We start from the raw sequence: 21,123 nt of genomic DNA, 5'->3' as shown, positions 1-21,123 counted from the left end.
TATTATTCTAACTATTGTAGGCATCACTATATGACTTTTTGGTCAAAATAAATAAAAGATCAAAGATAACACTTCATGGAGCTATTTTAGGAAATAAAGAATTATGCAAAGATACTTTCTAAGTACTTTCCAAAGTTGAAACAACTCTTAAAATATAATTTAGTAATAATAACTCTTTCAAGATACTGTTTTTTTAAGGACTTACTTTATTCCTTATTTATTTTGGTGATATTTTATGTGTTTATTTTTAAACCAAAAGTATGAAAATGAAACTTTTGAGGTATATTTCCAGAGAATCTGTAATTGATTTAAATGATACATGAGACATTTTTTGTCAAACTGAAGTGAGCTAGAAAAAAATCTCTTAGAATAGCTGTATTTAGATTTTAATGAAACTAGGCAGAAAGGAGACTAAAGTGAATTTCCTTTTTAGTCTTTTAAATGAAAAAGTGCATCATTTGTCCTATATATCTTATTCATCATCAGTCATAGCAAAGCATTCATTCCCATGAGGGAGATAATGGATTCAGAGAGCCGAGAGGAATGGAAGATTGTCATTCAATGCAGATGAGTTTTAGTAATATTTTTATCATGAGAAATTGGGTTGCAGAACCTTAAGATTTGGAATTAAGTTGCCATAGATATATTTAATTAAAAGTAGATTGCTTTAACCTTTCTTTAAGTTAGAAATAGGTTTAAAATCTTAAATTAAATTTATAGTTAGTTTGTATTTAACTTGTATTCAGGACTTGCCTTTAATAGGGATTCTTTATAAGGTTTAGCCCAAAAAGGTACATTTTAATTGAACTATTACAGTGAACATATAAAGAAAGTTTCTGAAAGGATGTTATAACTTTGTATATTGGATCAAAGTATGATTTACTTTTCTGCTGATGGAGAAAGTAACCAAACTTATCAAACCAAACTAAAAAGGGAGACCAAAAGGGGGTCTATGTCCTGACGTCTCCTAACACCTCATCAGCACACCTCCTTAATCAATATAAATTATATTTCCTAGTGTTTTGTTGTTATCATGTGATGGGTTGGTTTCTCATTGATAATACTGTTCTATGGTTAATACTTTTCTAGAAGTGGAAATACATGAAGGACGAAGTTACCAAAGCAGAAAAGCAAATGAGCATGTGTGTGTGTGTGTGTGTGTGTGTGTGTACATAAATACACATTTATACATATCTATATATGTCAGATTTGTGAACTCTGATATTAAAGGATCAGTTTTAGGTTAATTCAGAGGAAATTAGAGTCTCTAAGCTCATTCTGTGATCTTATCTTATTGGACATTCTTAGTCCAAGGCATTAAGAAAATTAAGTTAAATAAAGAAGGTTGTATAGGCAACTGCTAACATTGACCACACCTCCCAGGCCTGGAAATGCATCCCCTAGTTCAGGAGGTTATTTACCCCGATTCTGAGCAGACTCTGAGGTTTGGGCTGTGTTGGAGCCATGCCAGTTTCCTGCTTGAGGAAAGCCGGAGGAGTGGAGACAGGGGATCTGTCATCAGGCCTGGGGGTCTAAGGGTTACAAAGTCAGAAGAGGGGCTTTGTCTCAAATCTACTTAGACACTTTTTAACTTTATTCTTCTTGGGGAATTAAAACTTTTTTTAATAGCTAGGTCATGCGGACTCACACAAAAGTATCTCAGATTAATTGTACATATTAAATCAAAATAGACTCCGTCAAAAGATAAGTCTATTCACTGTAACTTTCATTTCCTTTATAAAGGGAAAGCTTCTATAGAAAATAGTCCATATTTGTTCTCCTTTTCCCTCCTCTCCACAGGGTGAGGTAATCACAAACTGCAGTCTCCTATAAATATACCATCATTACCCAGAAGGTAATTGCAGCATTATATAGCTGTTAATCTTTTCTCAATGAAGATCGAGATTCATTCACTCTCAGAGGCTTAGTAAGAAAGCATGGCCATGTGATGCATTCAGAAAATGGGAGTTCATTGTTGTGAGCTTCTAGGTTATTCTCATCTAGATTTTATTTTGTTTCACACCTTCATCATCAGCCAGGCAAGAAGAGCCTGCTCTGTACAGGGCTTATAGAGCAAGCAAGATCAGATTAAAATGTGCTCGTGAGAGCTCCTAGCACAGTGCCTGACATCTTGTACATTCACGATCAATACTTCTTCACTAATTCCGTTTTGCCTTTGTCTGGCATTTTCTGGTTTAAAGGGGAATGTGCACATTGTTGTCTAGATGGTCAAAACGCGCCCTTGCTGGATTACTTTTTGAAGCTGTGGACTCTCCTGTGAGGCTCATTGGTGGTGGTATTGTTCCAAATTGAAAGCATAACAAATTTTTTTCTATGGAATAAGTAGATGATACCTGGTAAAATCGACTCTTAAGTTTCTCCAGGTTAATTCCTTTCTTTTTTTTTTTTTTTTTAGATTTTTTTTCCAATTTATTTATTTTCAGAAAAACAGTATTCATTATTTTTTCATCACACCCAGTGCTCCACGCAAGCTGTGCCCTCCACAATACCCACGACCTGGTACCCCAACCTCCCACCCGCCCCGCCACTTCAAACCCCTCAGATTGTTTTTCAGAGTCCTTTCTTATGGGATGAATTTGGATTCATCCCTTTACCACATGTTTCAGTATTTTGTTTAGAAGTCATTGGAACAATATTACTAGAGAGTTGAAGATAGAGCCGTGGAAAGCTCAATTTAGGGGTCTAAGGATAATGAAGTGGTGAAGGCATGAAAGAAGAAATAGTACGAAGAAAATGAGAAGGGTGTTCTATCATAACACAGGAAGAGAAGAGGGCTTTTTTTTTTTTTTTTTAAGACTTTATTTCTTTATTTGACAGAGAGAGAAAGCACAAGTAGGCAGAGAGGCAGGCAGAGAGAGGGGGAAGCAGGCTGCCCACTGAGCAGAGAGCCCAATGTAGGGCTCGATCCCAGGACCCTGAGTTCCTGACCTGAGCCGAAGGCAGAGGCTTTAACCCACTGAGCCATCCAGGCGCCCCAAGAGGAGAGGGCTTTTTAAGGAAGAGATGTATGTATACAGTATTACTATATTCTCTTCATAATATTGAAAATGTAGTGAGCACTTAACTGTGCAATAAGTGCTTACTATAGACTTGCACAATATCTTCCCAGTGCCCATTGAGGTAGATACTATTACTGTCCTCACAATCCAGGGGAAAACCCTGAGACTTAGACTCTAGAACTCACAGCTACTAACCTGTGCCAGAGTCTGGATTTCGTTCAAGCCATTTTGTCTGCATGCTGTAGCCACTGAGCTAGAGAAGGGTTGAGGTCCAGAAGCTTTCAGTAAGGTGAGTTCCATTTGCAGCTTTTCTTTGTAGTGGTACGGAGTTTCTGTAACAGAGAGTTGTTTCTATATTTTACAGACGTGGAAATTCAAAATCAAGAGGTTATGTAATCTCCCAAAAGTCACATATCTAGTGAATAGTAACTAAAGATTTATCTGTAAGTATTCTATATATATTCTGTTAAAGCTCTGTTGACCAGTAGCATCCCAATTTTGTGCCTTTGAATTACATATAATTCCTGTGATGTACATCTGATACTCATGTTTATATCTCTAGAAGCTGATTTATACTTTTGGGATATTTTATATCTAAACTTTAAGACATCTGTGTGTGTGTGTGTGTGTCTGTGTGTGTGTGTCTGTGATTATATACATATATAATATAATATATATGTAAGTAATTAAATGGTTTACATTTTTTACCTTTGAGTTGTGAGACAGAAAAATTCAAAGTGGACTGACTTGAAAGAGAACTTATATATTTAATTTCTTTTCATTTTTTTCAAAGTATTTGAAGAATCAAACTTCGTATCATTAAGATTAGATTTGTTTTGAACCTTGGCTACCACTTTTCAAATCTAAATTTATTTGACTATATCTACCACATATAGTTTCACTGGATTGTTCCTGTTGCATGAATGTCACCTTTCAAAGTGATTTTGAAATTAATCTTGAAGGAAGCTTCCAGAAATTTTATTTGTTGGATGACACAACCTGATAATGAATTGAATATGATGGGCAAACGAAAGGCAAGGGAACATTAGAGAACATATAACATTCAATATTAGGTCATTTATTTTAAAACATACACAAGTATACACAACACACACATATAACTTTCTGTTTCTACAAATAAAAAATAAATACATTTATAAATATGTGTATATATGTATGAAGTATGTATGAATGTATTGGAGTGTGTGTGTGTGTGTGAAGTAGGTATTAAAGAACCACATGACTTTTAAATATACTATCTTAGGGGATGGAAAGGGTCTTGGGGAGGTGCTCAGTTGAGTTATTTTGTCAGACTTAATCACACTTAAAACTATTATAGTGTCTACAATAGGAAAACAGGACAACAGAGAATCACAAATGATTCTCATAGATGAATCTCAGATTTAATCACAGATAATCATAAAAAAGGTGGCATTGTTTAAAATTGTTATTGGGCTACTCTTATGGAATATTTTGGAGGTATTCAGGTAGGATAAGTAGTAATGATAAAAAAGAAAATGAATTAGCAAATTTTTAGTACATACCTCAAGATGAATAATATCAGTATTGTAGTTTAAAATGCATATTAAATATAACTATAAAATAGTGAGTAGTTTTGGTAACTATTTAATGCACACATCAATTTTTAGCTGTGTGCCGTTCCTCTACTAGAGCTAGAGAGATATCTGCTTTATTACTCTTTAGTTGCTTTTTCTGTATCTAGCTCTTATTGTCTACTTGATTGATAGCGCTACACCTGAGATCCAGTTCATTCATTTCTTTGGGAACCTTAATAAGAGGAGTTTAGAGAGAATACATGCACATCGACTTAGAACTGAAGGGATGTACATACGACTCTCATTGGTGTTGAGTGTCCACTGAGTATCAGAGAACTTGAGTCTACATAGTCTCAGGTAGGTCAGCAGTGTCCATAACTGAGAATATCTCCTTACTGTGTTCAGTAGAGACCAGGGGCAGGTATAGAGAAAGAAGATAGTTCTCTCTCTCCAGAACATCAGATTGAAAGGATTTGTGCAATGAGCAAATGGCCAGTGATCAAGAGAAGATGAAGAGAGTTTGGAGCTTCAAACCCTCCAGTGATGGGACAGAGTGTAACAGGATAAGAAGGCAGAGCCATGCAGCCTCCGTTAGGAGGTGGTTAAAAGTGATGGAGACATTTTAATGATTTTGTTTCAAATTTTAGAGTTTCTGAATCTGTTCAGTCCAGTAGTTAAGAAAAACATGCTTATTCACTTTGTTTGACTTTAGATAAATGGCTGTTAAATTAGAAGCCAGAAAACCTGGTAATTGTAAGTGGTTTCAATGTGCTTTATTTTAATGGAATTGCCTTAATGGAAGTCAGATTTATTCTTGAACATGTTAAACCTCCATATAACTTGCCAGTATTTTCCTGAAATTGGCTCTCTGATTTCTGAAATGGGAGTGGGGAAAGATGTGAAAATTGATGGCCTCAAGCTTTTTAAAATCCAAATTGAAACTTGTACTACAAAGAGAGAAGTTTAACCTGAGAGTTTATGCCTATATCAGCATGACACAGAGCAGCAATTGAAGTTTTCTTACACCCCACAGATCTAATAAACACATTGGTTCATTTAAAAGTGATTCAATTTTCTTGGATTTGGGATTTCAGAAAAGAAGGAGCATCGCCTAATGAATTATGTGCTATGTGCGTTATAAATGTAGAAATCACACATAGAGGTCTATTTTAGATGCTACTTGTATGTAGATAGGGATAATTAGGTATTTTGTAAATCTATAGATTAACAGCTTTTTGAACATTTTAGAAAATCAGCTTTGCATGGTGATTTTTTTTTTTTTTTAAAGTAAGCCCTATGCCCACCGTTGGGGCTTGAACTCATGGCCCCTAGATCGAGAGTCTCATGCTGTACTCTCTGAGCCAGCCAGGTGTCCCTTGGGTCATAATAATTATATAAATTATATTAATTATGTATTTGTATATTGTATTACATGTAATATATATACCACACTTTTAAAACTTAGAGTTTCGTAACTTTTTTCCCTTTATGTATATATTACATATAATTAATACATTATTAATACTACCACTCATAAGAAGGTATTCTTCTGAAATGTTTATATATTATATAAATTACACATAATAGCTTTAGAATTTAGTACATAAAAGAGAAAATCAAGATCTCCTTTAAAATACAAGTAAATACAGTCATGTTTCCTTTAATTAATATAATTTTGCTTTTAAGTCTACATAATTTAGTTACTGATACATATTAATTGAAAAGATTAATAAAAAGAATTATCTAGATTTTTGTGCTTAATCATTTGTATTACTAAATATAGAGATAATTTTTTATAATCTTTGTATATAATGAAATCTTATTAAAGAGATACTATTTATTATGTACACTTGCAAAACTAAGAAGAAGTGATTTTTTTTGTTGTTGTTCTGTTCTTTACTGAATTTCCAGTTGCCCAGTTATCTTATGAATTCAGTAGGTATAAAAAGTTGAAATTTATTCTTTCATTAAAAAGTTGTTGAGTACTTATTATGTGGGTGGTACTATACTAGGTGTTGCCGTACAAAGATAGATAAAACTTGATCGTGAACTTTAGAAAGCTTAGAGTAAAAAAAATCAACACAGACACATGTAATATGTGCTATAATAGATACAGATTTAGGCTACTCGTGAGATGTTCAGAGGGGTAATGTTCACTCTTACGTGGTGCATAAGTCATCTGTGGCCATAGTAATGCTGTGTAACACACTATCCCAAACTTCATATGTAACAACAGTAGCATTTATTTCTCACTCATGTATTTATGCATTTGCTGGGGGGGGGCGCTCTGGTTTGTAGAGGTCTAGATATACTTAGGGAAAATGATGAGGTAGAAATCAAGATTTTTTTGGTAGGGGATGAGGCTGTTGATGAGGGATAGGGCAATTGTTGCAAAGCATTATCAAAACTAATTGTCTAAAAGGTGCAAAGAAAAAGAAGGTACAGATTGCTTTAGCAGCAATTCTATGTTCCAGACTCCATGATGCAAATTATTCTAGACTGAGTGAGACCTCTAGATCCATGATGCCTCTGACATGACTTGGTTTCTTTAATGTCTGCTCCAACCTCTCCAAACCCTGTCTTCCTGAAGGTTTTTTCTTCTTGAACCTTCTACCACACTTGCCCTATAAATCTGCATCAAATTGTCCAATATCTCTGCTTCTCTACAGCTTCTAGGCCCCATGAGGAAAAACCACACAGCCATATGTACTGCTGCTTCTGTGGGCTTGTGGCCATAAACACTACACAGAAAACATTTGCACACCTCCCAGCCTGGTCTTCCTTACATCCTCCATAGGGGCTGTTTAGTTTCACCACCTCTTCTGAATCCCTCATTTCACTGCCTCCTCATTCTCCCTTAGCGCAAGACTTGTTCTTACTTTTCAGAGAAAGTAGATGCCAGCCAGGAAAATTTCCACTTCCAAACCATTTCCCTAAAGAGATCATTCATCCTGCCCACATGCTTTTAACAGATAGTAAAAAAAATTGATGTCATGAATCCGTACATTGAATCCCTCTTTCTTTTCTTCTTTAGTGTGGTAGATCTGTTTATCTCTTTTTCTCCCATCAACTTCTCCCTCTGCTGCTTCCTTTCTCTTGGCATACAAAGTTTTTCACATATTTCCTTCCTTAAATAATAGTGGAAAACTAAAGACAATCCCTTCCTTAATTCTTGATCAGATTTCTAGAATGGTACTGTAGATCATTAGTTACCAAACCTATGTGTGTACAACAAAAAATTAGGGAGCTTTATAAAAGTGCAGTCCCATTCCTGGATCTGACTCAAAGATATGGGATGGGGTCTGTTGATTTCTTTTTTTTTTTTTTTAAAGATTTTATTTATTTATTTGACAGAGAGAGATCACAAGTAGGCAGAGAGAGAGAGAGAGAAGAGGAAGCAGGCTCCCTGCTGAGCAGAGAGCCCGATGCGGGACTCGATCCCAGGACCCTGAGATCATGACCTGAGCCGAAGGCAGCGGCTCAACCCACTGAGCCACCCAGGCGCCCTTTTTTTTTTTTTTTTTTTGAAAGATTTTATTTATTTAGGGTCTGCTGATTTCTAACTCTTAAAAGAAGCCTTGTTGGTTAAGTATCCGACTCTTCATTTCTGCTCAGGTTATGGTATTGGGGTCATGGGATCAAGGTGCATGTCTGTCTGTGGCCTGAATGTGGAGCCTCTTGGGATTCTTTGTCCTTCTTCTAACCCTCCCCACCTCCATGCTCAGCGGCTTGCTCTCTCTCTCTTTTCTCTCTCTCTCTCATAAATAAATAAATAAATAAGTAAACAAACAAATAATAAATGTGTTTTAAAAGCAGCCATGTTGGGGAACTCTGGTCATAAATGGATATGTACTGGCAGAGATAACACTATTAGTATATGAATAAGGTTACAAAACTGTAAGTTAAGAGAGTATGTATATATACATACCTTATATATAATTCATATTGTGGAAACACATATGCATGTGCATATAAACACATGTATAGTAAAAAGAAAAACTTTAGACTAAGGTATTAAGGTAGAGGAGTTGGGTTTATGAGTGCTTTCTTTAATTATATTTTTTTGCCTTTTATTCTATACAGAATACACATTTCTTTTCTAGTAAGAAAAAAGTAGAGAAATAATAGTACCCTCGTGCGCATGTGTTCCTCCATTAAGCCTCCCATTCCCTCAAATTAGGCATCTTTTGTGTAGTACTTAACTGCAGTCCTAGATTGTGTTGACCATTTCTAGTCCTTTTGAATTCTCTTTTCTCTTACTTCCATTTTCTCTGTCCTGTTTCAGTAACCACCTGTGCAAGAAATTATCACTGTCACCTCTAATAACCAAACACTGGTTCTTACCAATTTGAACGTTGAAATCGCTTTCAAATGCATTCTTTCCCTTCCCTATCTGTACTGTTGTGATGTAAGAGAACCTATGGGGGGTCTCACTGACCCCCAAACAGGAGTGACCAGGTGTTTCAAAAGTCACTGAGAGCTCCTGTAAGTTGAAGTCTGAAAAAAAAAAAAACAATTGGGGTTGGAAAGCTGGAGGTCTTCACTGATGAACTTTGCCGGAGTATTTCAGGAACATTTTAGGGGGATGAAGAAGTAGAGGAAGTAGAGATAATAGCCAAAAATTGGGCTGTCAGTGATAGGAGAAAGAGAATGACTTGCACCAAAAGGGAGGGTTTTCTTCATTGTCATTGATGTTACTTGAGAATTAGCAAGTATGTCAATTGGTTGGATTTGATTGCTGAGTAACAAGTCTATAGAAAGAGAATGTTTGAAAACCTCAGAACATAAACAAATAATTAAAAACTGACAAAATGGAATAGTGGAATCAAGAAGTTAGCCTTGAACAAGAGAGAGAGGGAAAAAAAAAAAACCCTCTTCTACAGACTAAAGGGAAGGAGGTAAAGATGGCTGCTGGTATCAATTCGTAGGTTTGAAAGCAGAAAACTGAGCGAGTTCTTGCCTGGTGGCTCTAGTTTTCTCTGTGAACTTGAAAACGAAGCTTTCTGCTCTAAGAAAGGGCGTATATGTGTTTACCTCTCTGTGTATGCACAGACGCTACTCAGTAGAAGGGTTCACTTTTTGTTGTTCTCTCTCTTTTCCCCTCTCTTGTTTCCTCTCTCAGTCTCGTTCTCCTTCCCTCCCTCTGCCTCTCTTTCTCTGTCTTGCTGTCACTCTCTTACTTTTGTGGTTGTCAGCCATGTGGCTATACACCAAGGGTGATGACGGGATTATTGTTGACAGTTAAGGTTGAGTGTCTAGGGAGTATCCCGAATCCCATGCTCTATCAGTTGCTTGGCTGGGAATGGTGACTTGGTTGGACACTGCGGTCCAGAGTGCCCCGCATTTAACAGACTAATGCAGCTCTTTCTCGAGTGTAACTGCCACAGACCTGCCTAACGGTTTCAAGGCTTGCAAACATTTATAGTAAGCCTTTTATTAATGAAAAAATCCACATGCAGAATTTATTTCCTAAAACACAAGATACCAGAAGAATAGCCTTTATTTGTAGTGCAGACATAAATCTAGTTAAGAGCCCAATATGTGTTATGTACATTTCTAATGTAGCGAGATGCTGGACTGGGTCCGGACAGTTTATGTATGTTGTGCAGGAGAAGGGTACATATAGACAGAAGCAGGAGTCAAACCATCATGGATTCAAATCCTGGCTCTGTCACTTAATAGCTGTGGAACTTTGGCTTTATTGTTCTCCCTCTTTGAGCTTGTTTCCTCATCCATCAAATGAAATCTGTATTACTTTGTAGGACTTTTGAGATAATTGAGTTAGATATTGAATGTCAAGCTTTGAGGACAATCCATAACTACTGTTGCTGCCATCAGTGTCACCAAGTCATCCTAGCTTTTGTTAATGTAATGACTTTTATTACTTCTTCTATCACAATAAAACTCTTCATTCCTGTATCATATGAGACAGCCTCTGCTTAAACCATTTTTTTAAGAGAGTGGGTTTTGTGATAGTTTTATAGATTTCCTTTCTTTATAGGACTCTTCCACAGTCCAGCGTAAGTTCTAACATCATCAGCAGCAGCTATGTTTATGTTGGTAATCATGCATAAATCTATTGCTAGTCTGGGCTCCAGAAGAAGATATCTTTTTTTTTTTTTTCTTAAAAGCCTGTTTCCCCCATCATCTTCTTCTTCTTCTTCTTTTTAAAGATTTTATTTATTTATTTGACAGAGAGAGATCACAAGTAGACAGAGAGGCTGGCAGAGAGGGGGGTGGGAAAGCAGGCTCCCTGCTAAGCAGAGAGCCTGATGCAGGGCTCGATCCCAAGACCCTGGGATCATGACCTGAGCTGAAGGCAGGGGCTTTAACCCACTGAGCCACCCAGGCGCCCCTCCCCCCATCTTCTAATACAGTTAAGTTGTTCTACCTTTGCAAAGTCTTGAAACATTTAATCATTTTCTCTTCAAAGAAGTCTTAAGGTATCCAGCTTGACTCTTTATTCTCCTTATTGACCAAGCTATCTTCTCAGCATTAAATTTTTATATATGTCTCCCTACGTGGTCTTTTCCTTTACGGTTATCTCTGATACAATCTGATTTTAGTGTATGGCAAAAAGCTCAATAGGAATGAACAGATAAAGGCTATCTGCCCTTTAAAATATTTATTTTTATTTTTTAACAGCTTTATTGAGATAGAATTCACTTACTATACAACTTAACTATTTAAAGAATACAATTCCATGGTTTTTAGCATATTAAAAATAGTGTTGTAGAGCCATAGTTACAATCAATTTTAGAAAATTTTCGTCACCCCAAAAGAAAACTTGTACCCTACAACTATCACCTTGTAATCCTTCCATCCCTCCCCTAGCCCTAGACAACCAAAACTTAATATAAATTTGCCTATCCTGGATATTTCATATAAATGTAATTATATGTAGTCTTTTATGATTGGCTTCATATGCTTGGTGTATTGTTTTCAAGGTTCCATGTTGTAGCATGTATCAGTACTTCATGCTTTTTTATGGCCAAGTAATATTCTACTGTATGGATATGCAAATTTTTCTTTATCCATTTATTAATTAATGGACATGCATGTGTTTACCTTTGACTGTCATGAGTAATGCTTCTATGGACATTCATATGCAAGTTTTTGTATGGACATATTTTTTTATTTCTCTTGGGTATATAACTAGGAATGGAATTGCTGAGTCAAATAGTTACTTTGACTATATCTTTAGCTTTTTGAGGAACTTTCAGACTGTTTTCCAAGTGGCTGCACAGTTTTACCTTTCCATCAGCAGTAAGTGAGGTTTCCAATTTACCCACAGTGTCACCAATAAGTATTACTGATGTTTTTGACTGTTGTCATCTCATTGTAAATGATAGCTCATTATGGTTTTGATTTGCATTTTCCTACTGACTAATGAGGTTGGACATCTTTTCATGTGGTTATTGGCTATTTTACATCTTCCTTGAAGAAAGTCCTATTTAGATCCTTTGCTCATTTTAAAAATTTGGTTGTCTTTCTATTATTAAGTTGTAAATGTTCTTTGTGTATTCTAGACTTAAGTCTCTTACCAGATTCATGATTTAGAAATATTACCTCCCATTTTGTAAATTGTCTTCACTTTCTTGATAGTGTTCTTTGACATAGAAAATTTTACATTTTACAGACACCTGAGTTGTCACTTCGCTAGACATATTAGAAAATACCATTTCACTTTCATTGGTATACTTTTGTAAGTGGCTGTAGGGTTAGGAGGGAGCCTTGTATAATTGCTTTCCTGATTGCTGTAGACCTCTGACATGCATCCACCCCAGGGGCCAGTTCAGGTAGAATAGCTTAGGTTGAAAGAATTGTGTTGTGTAGAGAAGAGTTTCTAGACTCAAATCTGTGCTGAAGCCAGGGAAGTCAGAAATGGGTTAAGTTTTGATCCATAGTTACATAGCATGAAAGTGTAAGCTGGAGTGTGGGCTCTAAGAGAGCCTCCCTACTTAGCTCCAGATATTTCCAGATATGGAAAGATACAGCTCAACATACTGGTTGGTTAAAACATAATCAAGGGCCATTCTTGGCCCACAGGATGATGTTGCTGCCCCTGATGATTTATTGTATTGCATTATACCTTTCTCCCATGCTTTCCCTTTCCTATTTTGTCTTGTCTTTGTTCTTTCTAAGCAAATATTGTATCACTTCCTAGCTTTAACCATTAATTTCCTCCTGCTTTACTGTCACTTAAAGATTATAAAATAAAAGGATGGTCAAATCCAGACCAAAAACAAACCAAAACAAAATGGCATAGAAATCAATAAGAGAAGTCACAGCAAAGATAAATGCCATTATCCTTTGTCCCAAATAATACTTTCTTTTGGTCAAGTATAGAAGGCAAGAATTGCTAGAAATTGGATAGATTTTCAGACCCAGTTGCCATGATAGAATTAGTATACTCTTAACTTGTGCTGAATCAAGTAAATTAAAAATAAATGGAGAATTTAAAACAAATTACATATTTTTCAAGGCTGTGAAATATCTACAAAGGTAGATCATGTATCAGAACACTTTTTAGGACTGAGTTTTGAGTAGCAGGCGCTGGATAGAACAATAAATGGTGAGGAGTGGCCAGCTAGGAAGGGCCACTTCAGGCAGAGCAACCTTGCTTTCACATGTTTTTGTAGTTTTCATGCTGGAGTTTCCATAAAATCTATTTTGAGATAGATGAATAGTTTATACTGTTAAAAATAGATAGATTGATAAATAAATAACTGGATCGGTGACCACCAAATTAGGCCGTAAAATAGACCACATTTTAATTTCTTTTAATAAAACTATAAATAAATGAAAAAGTTTGAAAAAAATACAATACCCACCACCCAACTCTTCCCAAATAACAATAGGAGAAAAGAGAATAATCAAAAGTTATAATTATAGCCTGTTTCGAAAAGAAGTGCAAACACTGTGTATCAAAAGCTATCTGTTATACCTAGGACAATAATTAGAGGCAACTTTTCTCATGTTAGTTCCTCATCTGACCCACAGAACACAGATAATGATTTAATGTCTGTTTTCTAAATTCTCCCGAGTATGGCCATGATGAATACTATTCTAGATGTACTGAAGAGAAATTAATTTATTGTAGACCGTGGGTCTTTGGGGCCTTATGGCCTCATTCTCTTAGTGATCCCTGGTTGAGCGAGCTGGCATGCCTTATTAAAATTATAATTCCCAGCATTGATGAGGATATGGGTAATTGAGCATGCTTGGAAGTATGAACTAGCACCGCCTATCTAGAAGGTAGTTTGGTAACCTGTATTTAGAACCATAAATAAATTAAAATCTTTTACTCTTCAAAAACTTTTTATAATTGTTAACAAAGAGATTTGGCCAAATATTTTATACAAAGACTTCACATTAGTTTTAAAATTTTTATTGTGGAAATTTCTTGGTATGTGTAGAAATAGAGATAAACTTTGTTTTATAGTCTGTTGGCCTGCTATAACAATGCTATGGACTGGGTGGCTTATAAACAACAGAAATTTATTTCTTACAGTTCTGGATGCTAGGGAGTCCAGATCAACGCACTAGCAGATTCGGTGTTTGGTGAGGATCCATTTCCTGGTTCATAGACAGCAGTCTTTTTTCTGTCTCCTAACATGGTGGAAAGGATCAGAGATCTAGCTGGGGTCTCCTTTGTAAGGGCACTAACCCCATTGATGAGGGCTCTACCGTCATGATCTAATTACCTTCCATAGGCTGGAAATATCACATAGGCTCATTTATTTCAGTTTCTATTTTAAGGGATTTTTTTTCTTATTTCTCCATTTCTGACAATCAGCTTTCTAATTGTATGAATTGTTCCTAATTGTATGAATTGATTAGTTCTAAAATCAAAATATAACAAGGTACAATCCTAAACTACTAATCTATGTTATTCCTCCCCTATATACACAATCATTTCTATTCATGTTGGGGGGTTGTATTTTCATGCTACTTAAAATCACAAAACTACATCTATTCATTTGTTATCTCCTTTCATAAAAAATACCATACGATAAATACTATTCCTGTAATAAAGAAACATGGTTAATCCTAATTAAGTCACATTTGCTACATGTGTTTTGATCATGGAGCCCTTTTCTTCCATGCATGCCTTCAAAAACAGTTCAGTAAGTGAAGCTCTAGATTATTTGATTCATTTTCTAATTTCCAGAAAGCTATATTTCACAGGACTGAACATTGTTCTTTATAATATCAAGATATTAGTATTTACTTGGTCCTGAAGTTAGAGGCATTCTGATTTTATCAGAATGTTCTTGAAAAGCACAGGTAGTCTTCACTAATGTGTGTTGAGAGAATTTCCCCCAAGAAATAATGCTGGAGGTCTCAATAAGATTATCCCCAGGGTACCAGCTGCCAGCAGAAGTCAAAGAATGATAGTTCCCAGGCAGCCAATTAAAGGAAAGAATTATCTGGAGGAGAAAAAAAAGGATGTCAAAAAATCACAAGGATATATCTCAGAAAGGACTATTGCCTTCCACCCAAACAGTTTGTGTGGTCCTCCCATAATCCCTAGGTAGGGATAATGACATAAGAGATTTCAGTTCTGAACATTATGATTTCTCGGGAACAGAGCAGATGCTTTCTTGATATGAGAGAAGTCCCCCAAACTTCCATTTGGCAAGCTAACTTTGCAGAGATGTCTATAAATGCCACATGATATGAAGCTTGAAACAATTAAATAACACAGAAAGATGAAGAAGGGTATTTAGTTGCTTCGAGGAGGTGATATTCCAAATATTTAACAACCGTTATAACATAAGGGACATCCATGCAGATAGAAAGTGACTGAAATGTGCCACACAGGCCAGTAGTGGCCTTACTTGTTAGCCTTATCTGCTGCCTTCACCAGGAATCTGTGTCCCTGCTGGGGAAGTCTGCAGGGGTTGGCCCAAGTGTGGACCATGTTCTTCAGCGGACTAGCATCCACATCAGAGGTGTAAGACTCTACATAGTAAGTTGGACCGATTTCAGCAATACATCAGGGAATTTTATATGAAACTCAGGAACTCTACAGAAATGAGGTGGCTAAGAGCTGATGAAGAGAAATACTTTACTGTGAGTTAAAGAGTTTGGGAATATTTGAAGGAGGTTGACATTTAAGAATTTTATGTAAGGATTATTACATTAGAAAAAGAAAGGTTGTTGTTTGAGATAAATATAGAGTCTGTTCTCCTGATGCAGTGACCTTAAGTTAATGTTTGATGGCCTATACCAAATGTGTGTTTGCAGTTCATATTAAACTGTGCAAACACATTGTTTCTTTTCCATATCTCGATTTGAATTTTGTCTGCTGGTCTTGAGTCTATGGACAAATAGAATCTTTTGCATTACCAAATATGATGATATATTTTAGCCTGTTAATAACATACCTATTAACATGTTTGCTTTAAAAATGTGTCAGGTCACCATAACTTGATAAATATTGAATGTCTTATAAAATATTATAATAAAATAATTTATGCTAGCAGCAAACATGATCTTGAAACTTGACCAAAATTAGAATAAGTAAACACATTGTTTTGGGTATTCCTAACTCTTGAACCTGGCGATGTCTACATTATGGTAAGAAATGAGGAATAGAAAGGGAAATAAGGTAATATGCTAACATTTTAAAACTTTCATATTTTCTAAATAAAAGGCTTCAAATTTCTATTCACAATCAGGCAGTGATCAGTGGCTCAAACATTTTAACCAAGTGATTACTTGGTGATAATATTTTAGAAAATATTATTATAGATATTAATAAGTACATTGAATAATGGTCTTAATATATGTTATCTTTTCATGTTCAAATTTGTCAAATTTTGTTCCCTTACATTAATACATTCTAGCTCCTTTATACATTATATCTGTTCTATTATCTTTATCTCACTTGTCATCCTCTGGGCTTTATAACCCTATTCTTCCCAAATTCTAAATCCTGAATTTCATGTGAGTAATGTTGACCTTGAAAGATTATTAAAGATATTTCTTATTTCAGAATTTCCTTAACCTGTTGATTTAGGGCATTATTTGGTAGTCCATAAATCTAATTTAATTTAGAAAATCACTCATAAAGCTAGGAGTAGAGAATGCCTGAACATACCTATTGAGCCAGCAGTTGTTTTTAGTGTGGTCCCTAGGCCAGTGGCATCAATACCACCTGAGAACTTTTTAGAAATACAAATTATTAGTCCACACTTGAGATCTATTGAACCAGACTCTGAGGGCGGGGTAGCAGCAATCTGTTTTAATAAGCTCAGGTGATTCTGGTATGAGCTAAAGTTTGAGAACCACTGAACTGTAGAACTCGCAGTGTTAGGTTCTGTACTGGATAGAGACACGAACAATTGTTCCATGTGGTGATGGTGCTATTTTTGGTCTTATCCTGAGGCCTACATACGGATATTAACTATTTGCATTAAGTACTTAAAGTTAATGCTATCTTGTGTACTCAGAATGTAAGTCATACAAGGTTAAAATGAAAAATGTTTGGGTAATCTGGTTCCAAAAGTATCTCTTCAGATCTACTCTAGTATGGCCTAGAATCATTTATCATTATTGTTATTGTTATTATTTTCAGTTATGTTTAAGAATAAAGTCTCATGACTTATTTCACAAGACAAAAATTTCCCTAAATTTTGTCCTTCAACTTCTTATTTTGCCTCTTGTATTTTTATGAAGCTAATTCTATTTACAAATAAAATACTCAATTTTATTTATGGGGCGACTGTGTGGTTCAGTTGGTTAAGCATCTGCCTTCCACTCAGGCCATGATCCCAGGGTCCTGGGATGGAGCCCCAGGTCAGGCTCCCTGCTCGGTGGGGTGTTTGCTCTCCTTCTTCCTCAGCCGCTCCCCTTTTGCTTGTGCTTTCTCTCTTTCTCACTCTCTCTCTCTCAAATAAATAAATAAATAAAATCTTTAAAAAAACAAAATTTTTATACTGGTCATTTGATGTTAAACATTTGTTTATTTATTTTTAACTGTGTACTTTCACAAGTGGTTTCTGCAGTTATGCCTAGATGTACCTTAATTTTGTTCCTTCTTTCTTAACTAAGTGTTTAATGTTAAGATTATAAGAACAGGTCCAAATCCATTTTTTTAAAATTATTCTGTTTCTGGGCCTTAGATATATTTATACCCTGGAGAAAATCTCATCTTATGAGTCATTTTGGAAAACCCATTTTACAAGAAACAATCTTACATCTGCATGCTGTACTGTGGAAGTGGGAATTTTTATCGGTGTCCATGTGTCCAATAGAAAAAAGCAACATTATTTAATAAAGGAAGTTGAGTGAGGAAAATTCAGGGCTAACAGTAACTGACAAAGAGTCGAGGAGATGACAGACTGGTAGTGATGTGGCTGAAGAGGGATTTGCATGGGGTGACAGTTGTTTAATGCAAAAATCTTAATTTGTTTCATGCATGTATACCTTGTAAATTCCTCTCCCTCTCTCATATGAAATCTTTAGCTATATTCTACATCACTTGGGATGGTTGGTAGAATGGATTTTCTTGAGGCGTATATGTGAAGATGTTCTAGATTTTGCTTTCAAGGGTGGGGTTTAGGAAGAAACATGTAACTGCAGTAAAAGTAAACACCTGAGTTTCCATGAGTAGGAGGGGTAATAATAAAAGGAAAAAAATTCATAATGTGGAATTATAAATAATCAACATATGCTTTAGGGGATTTAGAACTCTTAAGATTTTATAAAAGGAAAATGTGATTCAGTAAGAGTATTTTCTTTATATAAATATTAATACTTGTTTAAATAGACCTTAAAACTCAAGTGACTGCAAATTGAGGAACTAGTTAAACTGATATTCAATCAGTAATATTCAAAAGCACATTTATTTTTCCATTACTGAAAACAGCTTTTAAACAAATCTGCATATGTAAATAATCCCATATAGTTGAAGATTCACTTGCAAAGTAACAAAATCTTATTTATAGTTGAGTTTTTAGTGAATCTATATTATAAATTTATTCATTTTGGTGCACTCTGACTCAATTTAACCTTTTCTTGAGGAGATATGACTGTCTTTCTGAACACTAATTTTGAGTTTGGCATTGAGCAGGGCCTATATTAAACATTCAGTTCATATTTAATGAATGAATGAATGAACTAATGAACTGTACCCTTTATTTTCAGATCTAACTAACCAGGAAAAGATCTGTCACTTGTCTTAAGTTTAATTGTCTTAACTGATTAGCTTAAAAAAATACAGTAAATGTATGAAGTGTTACAGTATCTAAATATTGTTATTTCAAGATTTTTTTTCTTTCTAATTATGCCCTCAATTCTTTGCTTTGGTAAAGGTATGTCACCCTGTATGTAGGTCAGATATTTTTGAGATTTTAGGAGCAGGAACATATAAGGACACAGAGCCTGTTGTTTTTTAATATAAACCACTTCAGACATTTTCAGATTGTCTTCATGTGAGGAGTAGGGAAATGTTTAGAAAGATCTTTATTTCTTTATTTAAATATTGTCTCTTACCCTCACTCCATCCCCAACATTCAGAGTGTCTGGAGGTAAAGATCCTCAGTACGGATGGGGTGAAAGAGTTGGTGTGGAAAAAAAGAAATCATGGCATAAAAGACTTCTGATGCTTTTCTTCATCTGCTAAGACTCTAATGTCAGTGCCATACAGTGCATGGCATCATAGTGCTGCCCAGTTATTTGTAGAACTATGAGATATTTTAGGCATAAACAGTAACAAATAATGTAATAAGCATCTTTCCACACACCACCTACCTTAAGATATATTACAGATATTATTGAAATATCCTATGTTAATTTTCCTTTATCCAGTGGAAATCACCCATGGAATTTGATGTTTAACATTCTCATTTTTCTTCTAATATTTTTACTATGTGCATATATATCCATAAGTGTTATATAATACTCTTTTGCATATGTTTGAACTTTGTATAAATTATATTCTTTCATACCCTTTTAAAATTAACATTCATGCTTTAGCTATTTGCATATATATATTTGTTCTTTAGTTTATACTATTGTATAGCACTCCATTGTTTAATTATACCAAAACGTATTTACTCATTTTGTGTCTGACTTACATTTTGATCACTTCCATTTTTTCTATTACAAACAGTTCTTCACTGAGCATTTGCAGATGCTGTCTTGTGCACATTTGTCAGAAGTTCTCCAGGCTATTACCTAGGGGGAGGATTGTTGGGCTTTCCAGGGAATGCATCTTCAACTTTGCTATACAATGCCAAGTTGTTTTACTAATTTATACTCTCAATTGCAGTGTTATTTTATAATCCTTGCTGACTACCTGATATTTTCAGGCTCTTAAGTTTTGCTAATTCAGTGGGTGGCAAATGGAGTCTCACTGTTCTTTTAATTTGTGTTTCCCTAATCACAGTGAGTTTGGGCATTATTACATGCTCCTTGGCCATTCGTGTGTCCTCCACTGATGTCTTTGTCGTTTTTTTATTGTTGTTTTTTCTTTTTCTCATTTTTTGGCCATTTTTTCATATATTTTGGATGTTCTTTCTTGGTATATTCATTTTAAGTGTATTCTCACAATTGGTAGTTTGTCTTTTCATTCTGTCTATCCATCCATCTATCTGTGAGGATAAATTTGTAATTTTACTGGTCAGATTTATCAGGCTTGTTCCTAGTTTTTATGTTTGTATCTTGTTTATTTATTTATTTTAAGAGTTTTATTTATTTGAGAGACAGAGAGAATGAGAGAGAGAGAGAGCATGCATGAGTGGGGTGAGGGGCAGATGGAGAGGGAGAAGCAGATGCCCCGCTGAACAGGGAGCCCGATGTGGGACTTGATCCTGGGACTCCAGGATCATGACCTGAGCTGAAGGCAGTTGCTTAACCAACTGAGCCACCCAGGTGCCCTGTATCTTGTTTAAAAAATACTTTTTATACCTGGGGTGATTATTATTTCCCTGTATTTTCTTATAAACATTTTACAGTTTTGCCTATCATATTTAAGCATCAGTCTGTGCTCAGATGATTCTTAGGCATGGTATTGGGTAGAGATTTCTTTCTTCCTTCCTCCCTCCCTCCTCTCTCTCTCTCTCTCTTTCTTTTTTTTTAATTTTTTTTAAAAGGTTTTATTTATTTATTTGACACAGAGAGATCACAAGTAGGCAGAGAGGCAGGCAGAGAGATGGGGGGGAAGCAGACTCCCTGCTGAGCAGAGGCTTAACCCACTGAGCCACCCAGGCACCCCTCTCTCTTTCTTTTCTTTCTTCCCTTCTTTCATAAGGATAGCCAGTTGTCATAGCACCGCTTATTAATCAGTGTGTCCTTTACTTACTGATTTTGTTTCCCTATGTGAATGGGTCTATTCTTCATTTTGACTTTCTTCTGAGATCTGTGATCTACCTTTCCTTTGCTTCCTATCATTTATAACCTTCCACCTTTCTTGCTTGTGGCATTTCTTTAGGTTTTTGACTCAATTCTATCATACACTTATAGATTTGGATAAATGAAATATGGTTTTAATTATTTTTCATCATTTTTTCTGCCATGAGATATATCTTATCTAA

At 35.4% G+C, this 21,123-nt stretch overlaps 1 protein-coding gene across 1 annotated transcript in view; it reads left to right on the top strand.

Annotated features, from left to right (window-relative positions):
• Positions 1 to 21,123, top strand: part of GBE1 (1,4-alpha-glucan branching enzyme 1) — a 270,179-nt gene that overhangs the window by 67,282 nt on the left and 181,774 nt on the right. The gene's annotated exons all lie outside the window — the stretch shown is intronic.

This window comes from Neovison vison, chromosome 6 (genome assembly GCF_020171115.1).
Source record: "Neovison vison isolate M4711 chromosome 6, ASM_NN_V1, whole genome shotgun sequence".
NCBI lineage: Eukaryota > Metazoa > Chordata > Mammalia > Carnivora > Mustelidae > Neogale > Neogale vison.
The sequence above is the reverse complement of the archived record's forward strand: the minus strand, read 5'-3'. Positions and strand labels throughout refer to the sequence as shown.